This window comes from Amphiprion ocellaris, chromosome 5 (genome assembly GCF_022539595.1).
Source record: "Amphiprion ocellaris isolate individual 3 ecotype Okinawa chromosome 5, ASM2253959v1, whole genome shotgun sequence".
In the NCBI taxonomy this organism is placed as follows: Eukaryota; Metazoa; Chordata; class Actinopteri; family Pomacentridae; genus Amphiprion; species Amphiprion ocellaris.
This window is the reverse complement of record NC_072770.1, coordinates 16,674,176-16,686,526: the sequence shown is the minus strand read 5'-3', so window position 1 is coordinate 16,686,526 and position 12,351 is coordinate 16,674,176. Positions and strand designations below refer to the sequence as shown.

At 37.0% G+C, this 12,351-nt stretch overlaps 2 long non-coding RNA genes across 2 annotated transcripts; one reads left to right on the top strand and one right to left on the bottom strand.

Annotated features, from left to right (window-relative positions):
- The first annotated feature begins 3,683 nt into the window (after positions 1-3,683).
- LOC129348878 (uncharacterized) lies at positions 3,684-3,851 on the top strand. The gene is made up of 2 exons (XR_008601612.1): positions 3,684-3,740; positions 3,804-3,851. It is a non-coding gene; the product is annotated as an uncharacterized LOC129348878 (long non-coding RNA).
- Positions 3,852-3,962: 111 nt separating this feature from the next.
- Positions 3,963-11,764, bottom strand: LOC129348876 (uncharacterized). Its single transcript, XR_008601610.1, has 3 exons — positions 11,477-11,764; positions 10,345-10,641; positions 3,963-5,976 (listed from the first exon to the last, which is right to left on the bottom strand). It is a non-coding gene; the product is annotated as an uncharacterized LOC129348876 (long non-coding RNA).
- Between the last annotated feature and the right edge of the window lie 587 nt (positions 11,765-12,351).

Below are 12,351 nucleotides of genomic sequence, written 5' to 3'. Positions count from 1 at the left end.
ATGGTTTTTTTTTTTTTTGGCTCTTTAACCCAATAGGAAAGCTGTATATGACCTTTTCATTTTGGACTGTTATTCAAATTATGATGGACTTGTTTCCTTGTTTATGTGAATTACAACATCATTAGCTGCAACATCTGCCTGTTCTGTAAAACTGGTAGCTCAACGACAGCATCCTGAGGGCAATTAAGTGACAAATATTGTGCAAGAACAGCACTATTACAACCCTGTCAATTTCCACTTCTTAGAATGTTTACTGCCAATTATCACACATAAAACAAGAGATATTATTCTGTACTAATATTTCTGTACTAGCCAATACACAATGAATAAATATTATCTGAAAGTCGGGTTATTGTTTTTTATCAGCACAATACAAAAAGATTAATGTTAGACATATTCCAGTTAAGACTAGAATATCATGATATATGTAAATTTACCTCAATAATATGAATGTTCAGGTTAAGATTGTACAGTGATATTTATTATGTAAGTTTAACTGATTAAATTTAATGTCTCTGCACTACAATATTATTTATTATTTAGATTTACATCATTATTATAATATTTAGGGTCAGAATCTACAGTATTAAGATTAAGAAATCAAATATTCTATAAAATGTAAATACACTGAACTCATTTGGATATATTTAAGTGAGACTCTACAATATTCTTTGACATAAATCTATCTAAATCAAAATTTTAATAATTTTCACGCCAAACATTTACTGGACTGATTTAAATATTAAAATCACTCCTTTCTAATCCTCTGCTGTATGTTCAAACCTGAGGCCTCAAATAGAAACACACAAGTATCTGATTGAAGGAACTTCTGCAGAGTCCTGGTTCCAGAACATGATGATAGAATTATAGACAAACTTTAACAAAAGCTGCCTGAGAGTTTACAGGTTTTTATGTTAGATTTCTTCAGTAATTTAATGAGCGTTATCAGCAAAAATCAAGTGTTCATTTGATGAACTTCATTTCCTAAAACATCCAGAATTGGAGCTCATATCTTTGGCAGCTGTAAAGTTTCTGCTCCTTCAAAGTTCACAACACAATGAATGAATTCCTAAAACACTCTCAGTGCTGGAGAGCAATGTTCCCTGTAATTTTTCCTGAGTCTGAGCAAACACACAAACTCCCTGAGCGTCCCTTGGACCACTGTGAGCAACATCAGACGTGTGCACTGTGGTCACACCAGCATCACATCCATTCAAGTTACATGGTTCATTAAAAGAATCAAATTACAGCATTTACATTTCTGTTAAAACACTTTGTCAACAGGAGCCAGTTGAAGGCTGCAGTGATTTTAGTGACACTACAATGTATAAGAGTGAAGTTATTGAATATTTGTCTCTCTTTACTGTTGCAGCGGTTTTGCAAATTGCAGACGGACCCTGTTCACTCCATAGACACCAATGTTATTCCTGTAGCTTGAAAGACAGCTACTTTTGATAAAACTGGGCTTGTAGCACATTGTCTACCTTACAACGGTGGGAAAGAGGCACCGTTTATGTTTTGACAACCTATATCTAACGAGTTATTGATGCTAGAAGTGTGAATCTGAATATCTTTCCAACTTTACTGAACTTGGGGCCACTACCACCTATGGAGTGATATATTTAATTTTGAAAAAAGCATTTAGCCATACTTAAAGCTTTAAGTGCTTTATTAACACGGACCTAAAAATTTTGTATTGTTTTATTATCACAGGTTCTGTCTGAAAAGAGGTGGCATCATTTTAAACAGTGAAATCAAACTAACAAAATGTAATGACCAACCAGTGAGTAATACTGGATTCTGCAAAAACATAAACAACTTTTTTTTAAATCTAAATCTTATCTTAACACAGTTAATGTATTAACTTATTTTTGTGTGTATGCATGTATTTATTGATTTATTTAGTACTGTTAACATATCAGAGTTCTGAGTGAATTTTTCTTAAGATATGCAAAGGCCATTTATTGATTACATATAGGCTGTTAAATGTTTATTAAAAACTAAAAAGCATTTTAAATAAAACAATTCAATTCAATTTTATTTATATAGCACCAATTACAGTCAAATTGTCTTGAGACGCTTTACAGAACCAATATGCCTGACCCCCAGAGCAAGCCAAAAGGCGACAGTGGCAAGGAAAACACCCTTTTAACAGGGAAAAAAACCTCGAGCAGAAGCCCGGCTCTAATGTGGGGGGACCCATCTGCCTGCTGGCCGGGCGGATTGACTTAGGCATTTATTGAGTCACTAAAATATTGTAGAGTACAGACCACATCAGCATGATTATAAGCATCCTCTGGTAAATGAACAACCAGATACTGATGTCTCTCACCATATGGACTTCAGGAGATGACTGGGGGATGATAAACTGTGACCTACTGGTTGGATTCTCTCTGTTCTCATGTTTCTTAAATGTTTGTTTTAAAATACAAATATTCAAAATTACAGATAAAATATTTTCCAGAATTAAACATTTAAAAAATACAATTAAACAAGAAGAATGTTAAACATTTTAAAAAATGCAAAACATTTAATTGGATCATTAAACCTTTAAAAAGACAAAACATTTAATTAGATTATTAAACCTTTAAAAAGACAAAACATTTAATTACAAATTAAATGTTTAATTAGAAAATTACATCTTAAATAGGAAATTACACAGAAATAGGAATTACACAGAAAATACAATGAAGCATTTAAAAAGAAAATTAAACATTAAAAGGTGGTAAAACATTTAAAAAGAAAAACCTTAAAGATTTAATCGAAACATTAAATATTGGGAAAGAAAAAGAAACTCAAACAAGCCGATAAAGCATTTAAAAAAACAAACATTAAAAAGACAAAACATTTGGAAATCAAATCAGACATTAGAAAAGAATAAAAGGTGAGAAAAGAGCAAAACTAAACGTTTAAGAAGAATCAAACTAAAGACGAAACATTTCAAAAGACACCAGTTAGACTTTAGAAGATCAAATTAAACAGAAGAGACAATAAAACAATCAAAAAGAGCAAAAACAGATAAAGGTCTTGAAGCGTTTTCTAGTCTGAAATGAAAACATCAAGTTGTTTCTTCAAACATTTCAGTCCTCAGACTGTCTCAATCGTATGACGCAGTGTGTAACTGTATGCAGCACAGTGAGCCGGCATACTCGTTTCTGTTTTCACGCTGTCTCCATCAACGGAATGCACTGAAACTTTGCCCCCACTAGCTTAGCCTCGCCATAGCATGCAGCTCAAAGGGGCGTGTCCTATCTACTCATTCATATCTATGAGAACAACAGTGGCTGCACATAAGGACGCCTGACGTTGATTAGCTGCGTAAATACCATTATATACAGTCTATGGTAAATACGTATGTGAATCGCATCATTGGCTGCAGCAGCCAGTCACCGGTCGCTCACTGACTCACATTGAAAAATGGCACAGAATGAATTGTTACGTGTTTATTTTATTTACAATTTAGGTTGGATTTTTTTTTTGTGCGCAGCGCAGATTTTCTGTGCGCGGAGACCGTGTCAGCAGTGCGCAATTGCGCACATGCACAGCTTAGAGGGAACAGTGCTGGAGAGTGTTTGTGATGCTGAAGCAGTGACCAGTTTTTCTGTTTCTTCTCTGGAGATGCACAATGAGGGACGTCTGCAGCGACTGAGAAAGAGTCTCACCACATCCTTCCACATCCCAAGACTTTATTGAAGACTACAATGAGAAAAACTATCAGACAGCAGACGGCTGCATTCAAGGTGAGCTCTGAACATTTGATCTGGAACAGGAATTCAATAACGGCAGCATGAGCTTCATTTCAGTCTGTAGCTGCTGAATTCATGGATGAATCATCTGGCACTAGAGAAGAAGACCATCAAACATCCATGTCAGCTGATGGAGGTCCAAGAGTCTCACCGAACAAACAACCTACAGAGTGAAGACCTCAAATCTCATTGGACGGCCTCCTATTCAGCCACGTGTGAACAAATGCCTCTAAGCTGATTTGTTTTCTAAAATAAATCTAGTTTGAGTCCTAATCTATGCCTGTGTGTTTGCTTCTTTACACCGCTGTTAACAGTTTAGGCTGTTAGATTGTTCCAGATAAGACAAGTACAAGATACTTCAGAGCCGTTCTACCACAAGCCTGACAGGAAGAACTCCAACAGCTACTGAATGTTCCTGTGGTTCCCTCAAGGCTACAGGAGGAGCCCTACGAGGACGAGCCGGTCCACCTGATGGCGGCCAGTCGCTGTGGTTCAAAGCCAACACCGACTACGTGGACTTCTACTGGACCACATGGAGGCCTTCAAACTGGACCAACAAGTTCAGCGACTCCCCGACTTGTGGGTCTGAGGACGCCACCGAGCCTCGGTCCAGCCGGCCGCCTGTCTGTGGGTCTTTTAGTGCTGAGAGGTTTGTGGATGCATGTGAACGTTCCGTGTTGAAACAGCAGCTTTGGACTCAGTAACGCCGGGAAAAACCAAGAGCGCCTTTATTTGTGACTTCCACTGAAAAACTGATGAAAATAAGTTTGCCAAGGTTCTGACTGATAACAGATTATTAAAAAATGAAAATAATCATTTAAATATTCCTTTAAACAATCCTTTTAGGTCTACATTTCCTTTACACTGACTTCTTCGTATATGTACAAGTATTTTGGGTGGAATATACCATTAAGCCCAATGTTCAAGGGTTCTTCTGGGAATATACCATTAAACCAACCTTTTAGGTAAATGTTCCAAGATGTTGACTAGAATATACCATCAGATCAACCTTTTAGGTCTACATTGGAAGATTTTAGAGTAGAATATTACTCCAAACCATCCTTTAGCTCTACATTTAAGGTGGACTACTCCTTTACACCAAGATTTTTTGGTCTACATTGAAGGATTTTGGGTGGAATATTCCTTTGAATGAACTTTTTAAGTTTATGTTCAAGGATGTTGGGTGGAATATACCACCTGTTTTTGTGTTGCTCCTCGGCGACCCTAGACAGCCGGGTCCTAATGTTTTTTGAGCAACACACCATACTATGACGTTTTTACAATGATGGTTCTACTATGGAACCAGTTTGACATGTTCAGGTGTTCTTTGTGTGAAAACTCAGAGATTTCAGGGATCAGAAGGTGGTTTTCAACTTTCTTTGTTAACTTTCTGCCTCAACTTTAAACTAAATTTCCTTCACTAACCCAACCCTCTGGACTTCCAGTAAGCTGTGTTCCTATTGGCTGTCCAGGTGTCTGCTTGGTGTTATCAGGAACACCTGAGCAGCTCACTATCTTCCTGCTTTATGTGGCTGCAGACAAACATTTCCTCTGCTTCCCTTCAGCACTGAACCGGGTTTGGCTCAGTTGCTTTAGTTCTTTAGGCGTTGACTTGCAGCTTCCAGCAGTAAAATCATCTTTAATGTGTTTCTTGGTGTGTTTTAGGGCTTTGTACTGGATAGTTGTCTTGGTAAATGTGGTTCTTTAGCCACGGTTAGCACATGGTGCTAATGTGTGCAGTGATTAGTGGATTTGGTGCAGCTGAGTTGTGTCTTTATCTTGGCTGTAGTGAGTCTTTAGAGGTTTTTGGTCAGACACATTCTGAATTCTTGTTTGTGAACCAGCGTTTGTTGTCCAGAAGGTAAGAGTTCCTGTCCTGATTCTCTGTTCTCAGAGGTTCTCTGGTAGGCTGCAGGAGACTTTAGTGTTTGGGTTGTGCTAGTTTGGTTTTTGTATGGTTTCATTTGGACGACTATCTTGAGGCCCCTCCATGTGGTTTAGTGAGGTTTTCGGGAACAGTTCTACAAAGCAACCTGCAGCAGAAGAGACTTTGAGAGTTTTTAGGAAGTTCTGGAGACCAGACTTTAGAGCAGCAGAAACATTTGTCAGCAGTTTGAGCAGGAGAAGGTGAGCTTCAGAGTAGAAATGAGATGGAAACCTTCTTGACCCGTGTGGTGAGGTCCTGTACCAAGAGTTTGAGCAGGTTGTGAAGAGTCTGTAGTTCTTTGGTCTGAAAGCACAAGAAGAGTCGACTCATTAAAGGAGAAAACAGGAGATATTGTTGGTTCTTCTGTCATTCTGCAGTTTCCTTAGACTGAATATCAAGTTTATATTTTAAATGATTTCCCATGTGAGCCCAAGAAGACTTCAATAAACTCCCTCCATCCCCTGGACACAACAGATTTTATTACCACGTTAAATCTTTTTTTAAAAATATGTTTTTTGTTTTAATCATAGTTTTAGCATAGTTTTTTCTCTTTTTTCACAGTTTTGTCATCTGTGTAAAAGGTGCTAAACAAATAAAGCTCAACTGATAAACTGAATAATTGACTAACTCATGATTGTGACAACAGAAGTATTTTCATTGTGATTTAAGGGTTTGTTTCATTTCTAAGGTTGAGGTTAAAATCTTGACAGAAAAAAAGATTAAAGAAATAAACTACATTTTAAAAAAGCAATTAAATCAAAGGAAAAAAACATTTAATACAACAAAACTTTTAAAAAGAAAATTAAACATTAAATACAATTAAATTATATTAAACAGACAAAATAATTAAATAAACAGAAGATACAAAACATAATTATGAAATTAAACAAAATTTATTAAACAAAAATATGAAACATTGAAGATTAAATATTTTAGATAATTAAACATTTAAAAAATAAAACTAAACAAGAATATTACACATTTTTTGAAAAATACAAAACATTAGATTATTAAACCTTTAAAAATACAAAACATTGAATTAAAAATTAAGTGTTTAATTGGAAAATTAAATCTTAAAGACAATAAAACTTTAAATAGGAATTAAACAGAAAATACAATGAAGCATTTAAAAAGAAAATTAACCATTAAAAGGTGGTAAAACATTTAAAAAGAAAAGCCTTAAAGATTTAATCGAAAAATTAAACACAGGGAAAGAAAAGGAAATTTTTCAAACAAGCCGATAAAACATTTGAAAAAACAAACATTAAAAAGACAAAACATTTGGAAATTGAATCAGACATTAGAAAAGAATAAAAGGTGAGAAAAGAGCAAAACTAAACATTTAAGAAGAATCAAACTAAAGACAAAACATTTGAAAAGACACCAGTTAAACTTTAGAAGATCAAGTTAAACAGAAGAGACAATAAAACGATCAAAAAGAGCAAAAACAGATAAAGTTCTGAAAGCGTTTTCTAGTCTGAAATGAAAACATCAAGTTGTTTCTTCAAACATTTCCTCTTTCTATGTTCTTGGTTTCATTGTGGACAGATTTACTAAGAACTCATTTCAGAAAACTGCTTTCCAGATAAAGTCTACTAGTAGTTGAAGGCATTTATCAAACTAATGTTACCTTCTGATCTCCACAAACTTTACTGTTCAGTGAAGAGAATCAAAGTTTGTTCAGGATTTCTAAAAAACCCACAGGTGAAGGTCTGAGAAGAACTCAGATGGATGGTCTAAATGTGAAATCAAGACTGATGGTCACAAGTTTTAAGGCTTCTGTTAACCAGAAAGTTCAAACTAACAGAGAAGTACTGAGAAACTTCTAAGATTTCAGTCCTCAGACTGTCTAAAGGTTCAAACTAACAGAGAACTACTCAGGAACTTAGAAGATATCAGTCCTTGGACTGTCTGAAAGTTCAATCTAACAGAGAACTACTGTGGGACTTAGAGAATTTCAGCCCTCAGACTGTGTGAAAGCTCAGGTCCTGAGGACTCGGGAGGTGTGGAGGCTTTGGAAAGTCTTGGAACTGAGGGTTCCACCCTCCAGCACAAACGCTGAAGTCCAACCTCCTGAGAAAAACGGTCGAGTCGAGACTCGAGTTAAAAAAAAAACTCGAAAACAACAAAAAATAGATGACAAATGCGCAAAAAAAAGAAGAATTAGTATCTGAGCAGGTAGCTCAGGGGATAAGAAGACAGACTACCAAGTGGAAGGTCGCAGGTTCAAGACCCACCACCGGCATTTTTCTTTGTTTGTCTTTGTCAGGATTTTGAAAAAATTCAAGAAGGGTCTGGTCTTGAACCAGCGACCTGCAGCTCCATAGGCAAATCCTTAACTCACTGAGCTACAGATCAGATAAAAAGAAATAAATTCGTCGTCCCTTTGGCATCGTAGTTTCCGAAGTGACCACATGGGTGGAGCCAAGGCGGAGTCTGGGTGGAGAGTAGGCGGGGAGGTGGGTGGCGGCCTCCCCCCTCTACTCCCCCACCTCCCACCACACCTTCCCCCGCCCGACGAGTTCTTCGAGTCTCCACGAGTTCTTCGAGTCTCCATGGGTTTTCCCGAGTTTCTGGAGTTTCCACCAGGTCAGAGGCAGAACAAGTTGTCATGAAGAGGTGTTGATGTCGGCCAGGATGGACTGACTTTTTACAGCGACTAGAAGGAAGACGACTAGAAGAGCAGGTCTTTAACCACCATCCATAAAATCCATGGAGTCGGCTCCAGAGAAATTAAGGGAGGTCAATTTTTTATCAACCTCCATCCAGATGTTCAACTTCATATCTTTACTTTGACATTTTTAGCACCACAAACCTTTAGTATAACACTTTATCATTTATTAGGACTTTATCGGAATCCACCAGCAGATTTAGTTTTTGTTGAGAAACTTTATTCTTGTCATCGTGGGACTGCAGTATTTAAAACTGTTCCTTCTATTTGACCTCATGTTTATTAGTTTTAGTGAGAAAGTTATTTTAGTTGTCGATTAGTCTCTTAAAAACCAAATAATAAATTGGATTAGTCAAGCGGTTTAAATTTCTTACTTTGTCATATTTTAAATGTGACAGAAAATGGAAAAATAAAGCGTCTTGAGACAATTTGACCTGTAACTGGCGTTATATAAATAAAATTGAATTAAAATTGTATGTATCTTGTAATGTTGGAGTAATTCAGCCATACATGTTGGAAAACACATTTTCTTTGACCATTAATCTGTTGATTGTTTTCTCCACTAATTCATTTCTTGTTTTGGTTTATAAAATGTCAAACCCAAATATATTCAGTTTACTATCATAAAAACCAAAAAGATTTACATTCATGATGCAGGAATCAGGCAGTTTTTCACTTTTTATCTTAGTTTAGTCAGAAAGATAGTTGATAATGTGTGAATTTTTGCAGCTTGTGAGCCGTAAAAAGTTTTAATCTTTGGGGCCGAGTGTCAAAAAACATTTAGAAACCAACATCAACAAAACACTCAACAAAGATTTGAACATCATTACAGGGAAATCCAACTTTTGCATGACAATGTCAAATTAAAGGACATTTATTTCCAACGTACATGTGTGATATTCATCCTCTGGAGCTTTCTCTTCACATCGTCTTCCACCTGGACTGGTTTGGTCGGGAGCATGTGCAACAAACATTTGAAAAACTGCACTTTAACATCAATGAATGACACTGAAGTTTAATCTCTACATAAATGAGACTGAGTCTGGATGTGCTGCTCTGTCATTAACTCCTAAGTGTAGGGAAAGTTCAAACAAAAGAGGACAGTTCAGATAAGACTTGAGAATGAGCTTAATTTGAACAAACATCTCAGACTTTCTGAGCTTCAGCAAATCTAGCAAGATATTTTAACAACAAGCAACTCAAGAGATCCAGAAGTTGGAGAGAGTTAGCTTTAGCTGAGCCAAAGAACATGTGGGACGCTAACCTAGCAAACATTTCAGACTTTTCTCTGTGAATTCTGAGAAATAATTTCCTATTTAATGACAGAGCTACACATCTTAACTCAGTCTCATTAAAACAGACTCTAATTCAGTGTCATCCATCCATATTAAAGTGCAGTTACCCAAAATGTTTGTTGCATGAGCTCCAACAAAACCTGTCCAGGTAGAAGGCCACTTTGACAAACAGGAAGTGGAAGATTCCAAGCAGATTTATAGAAGGGGGAACCAGACTGTACTAAGTGTGGTCCAGTATAGAGGGGTGTTTTGTGGGTTTTTAAGGCTGATCATGATTATTAGTGAAACATTTGGAGTAGATATTCATTTGCAGTAAATGAAAATATTTAAAATCTTGGAGTTAAACTTAGAAAAACACAAACTCTAACAGAAAACTTTGTTGATACATTTTTGTTTTGTTTACAGATGTTAAGTTAAAGGAGTTTTATTCGTGACGTATAACCAATCAAATCACTCCAGAAGACAGAGGGACCACAGGTAGATTAAGGTTCAGAGCCAAAGTAGCACCATTTTAAAATGTATTTATTACCATAAATCAGCAAAAAAAATAAAATACTGATAATCAGTAAATCAGTCAGCCCACAATTACTACAATTCTACAATGTATGTCTCTTTCATTTGACTTGTTATTTGTACAATCTAGGATGTATATTATGGGGTTTTTCATAGCAAAGGCTATACTATGATGTTTTCTAAGAGACTTACTCTGTTTGTTCTGGCCCTGGGCCGCTGCACTCCTCCTCTGTTGTTTTCTGGATTGTACTCAGCTGCATGCCTTCGTCCACCTGGCCTCCGTTGACTCGTCCCGCCTGCCGTCTCTGGAGCTGAAGCTGGATTGGAACAGACCAAAGTACAGTCCAATCACGATGCCAGCTGCCTCTCAAAAGGCTCCTTCATCTGGCAGGTGGTGGCACTTCTTCTGAGGGGAAGCTGAGCTGGCCCGGCAGAACTTTGGAGATGTGTTCCAGTGGTTGGTGGATGTGTAGGGAGATAGAGAGGGACCTTTGAATTGTTCACAAAGGAAAACAGGGAACCCATTAGTAGTTTTAGTTTAGGGTGCTACTGCGGTGTGTTTTTGGGTTTTAAGAGGTGAACAGGAAGAGGTTTTTTCTCGTATTGATTATCTTTTACTTTGTTCCTGGTTGGAATGCCCATCAATGTCAACATGAAGTTCACTTTTAGTTCTGTTGATTTATTTTTATTTACTAACACCCATTTGCTTTTAACCCCCTCACATGTTGTGTTGTTGTAAACTTCCTCTTTCAAATAAATACTCGTCAAACCCTCTGGAAACCAGCGTTTGTACCGTTTTTGTGTTGCTCCTGACCTACTTCAGACAGTCAGGACAAAACAACGTTTTGTGGACTAAAGGCTTTTCTATGACGTTTTTAGAGCGACACGCTATACTATGACGTTTGTTGGGCAACATGCTAAACTATGGACATTTTCTGGACCAAAGGCTATACTATGACGTTTGTTGAGAACATGCTATACTATAGGCTTTTTTAATTGACATATTACTATGATGTGTTTTTTTTTTTTTTTTTTTAGTGACATAATAATTTGAACAGTTTTAAAAATTACTATACTTTTACTTGTGCAATGAAATATTATTCTTTTTAGGCAAAGGCCATGTTTGATTACATATAGGTTATTAAATAAATGTTTATTAAAAACTAAAAAGCATTAAAAAATAATAACCAACTTTGGCATTTACTGAGTCACTAAAATAGTGTAGAGTCTACGGCCACATCAGCATTATTATAAGCATCCTCTGGTAAATTCACAGCCATATACTGTAGGAAATCTAGCTGATCTCATCATGATGTCCACTTACCATATCGACTTCAGGAGATGATTAGATGATGATAAACTGTGACCTGCTGGTTGGGTTCTCTCTGTTCTCATATTTCCTCCATGTTTGTCTCCTGATGCTGCCTTACTTCAGCCAGTCCATGAGCAACAGAAAACACAGTTTGCCTTGTACCCAATGCCAGGGGTTCCACTCTTCCCACTCCAGTCTGTACATTTGCAAACGTTTTTGCTTCTTTAGACGTGGTGGAGTTTCAGGTGTAGACATTTTTAAACGTGCGGGTGCAGCAGCGTCTGTATCCTGGCAACCAGAGACAGGACCGGACAGGACCGGACACACAGAGACGTCTGAAGTCTGTCCACCGGACCTGGCATCGGGTCCTCGCTACATAGGGTCCTACGAAGATGAAATTGGCTGCCCTTAATATTTGCTGTGTTTTATTTTGTTCATTAGACAGTTTTGATGAGTGTGTGACAGACGTGTACGGGGCATTTATGAAAATACGGAACAACTTGCGTCCCGTATTGAATCAATACGGGACGCAACAAATTATTGTGCAATGATAGATAAATGCAGCCCATTTTTCAACCGTTTCCTGTTTAGTATGTGTAACCTCCTCTTAATTTGTTCTAAAAGAAATGTCTAATGAGGCAGTCTAGTCTTTCAGTCAGGTTAAGTCATTTTTCCCATTGGTGGTTTGCATTATATAGCTTTGTTTTTCTCTGTTCTAGGAACTACTGTTAAATCATCTTTATGTGAGACTTTGTTCTCGTTTGGAGCATATTCTCAGACGCATGCCTCTGGATCTGGACTTCTTAGAGTTCACTTGCACACAAGAACTTGTGTTTTTAAATGCTTTATCCAACCAAGTAGAAGTTTGCCCATCTATTTTAAATGCA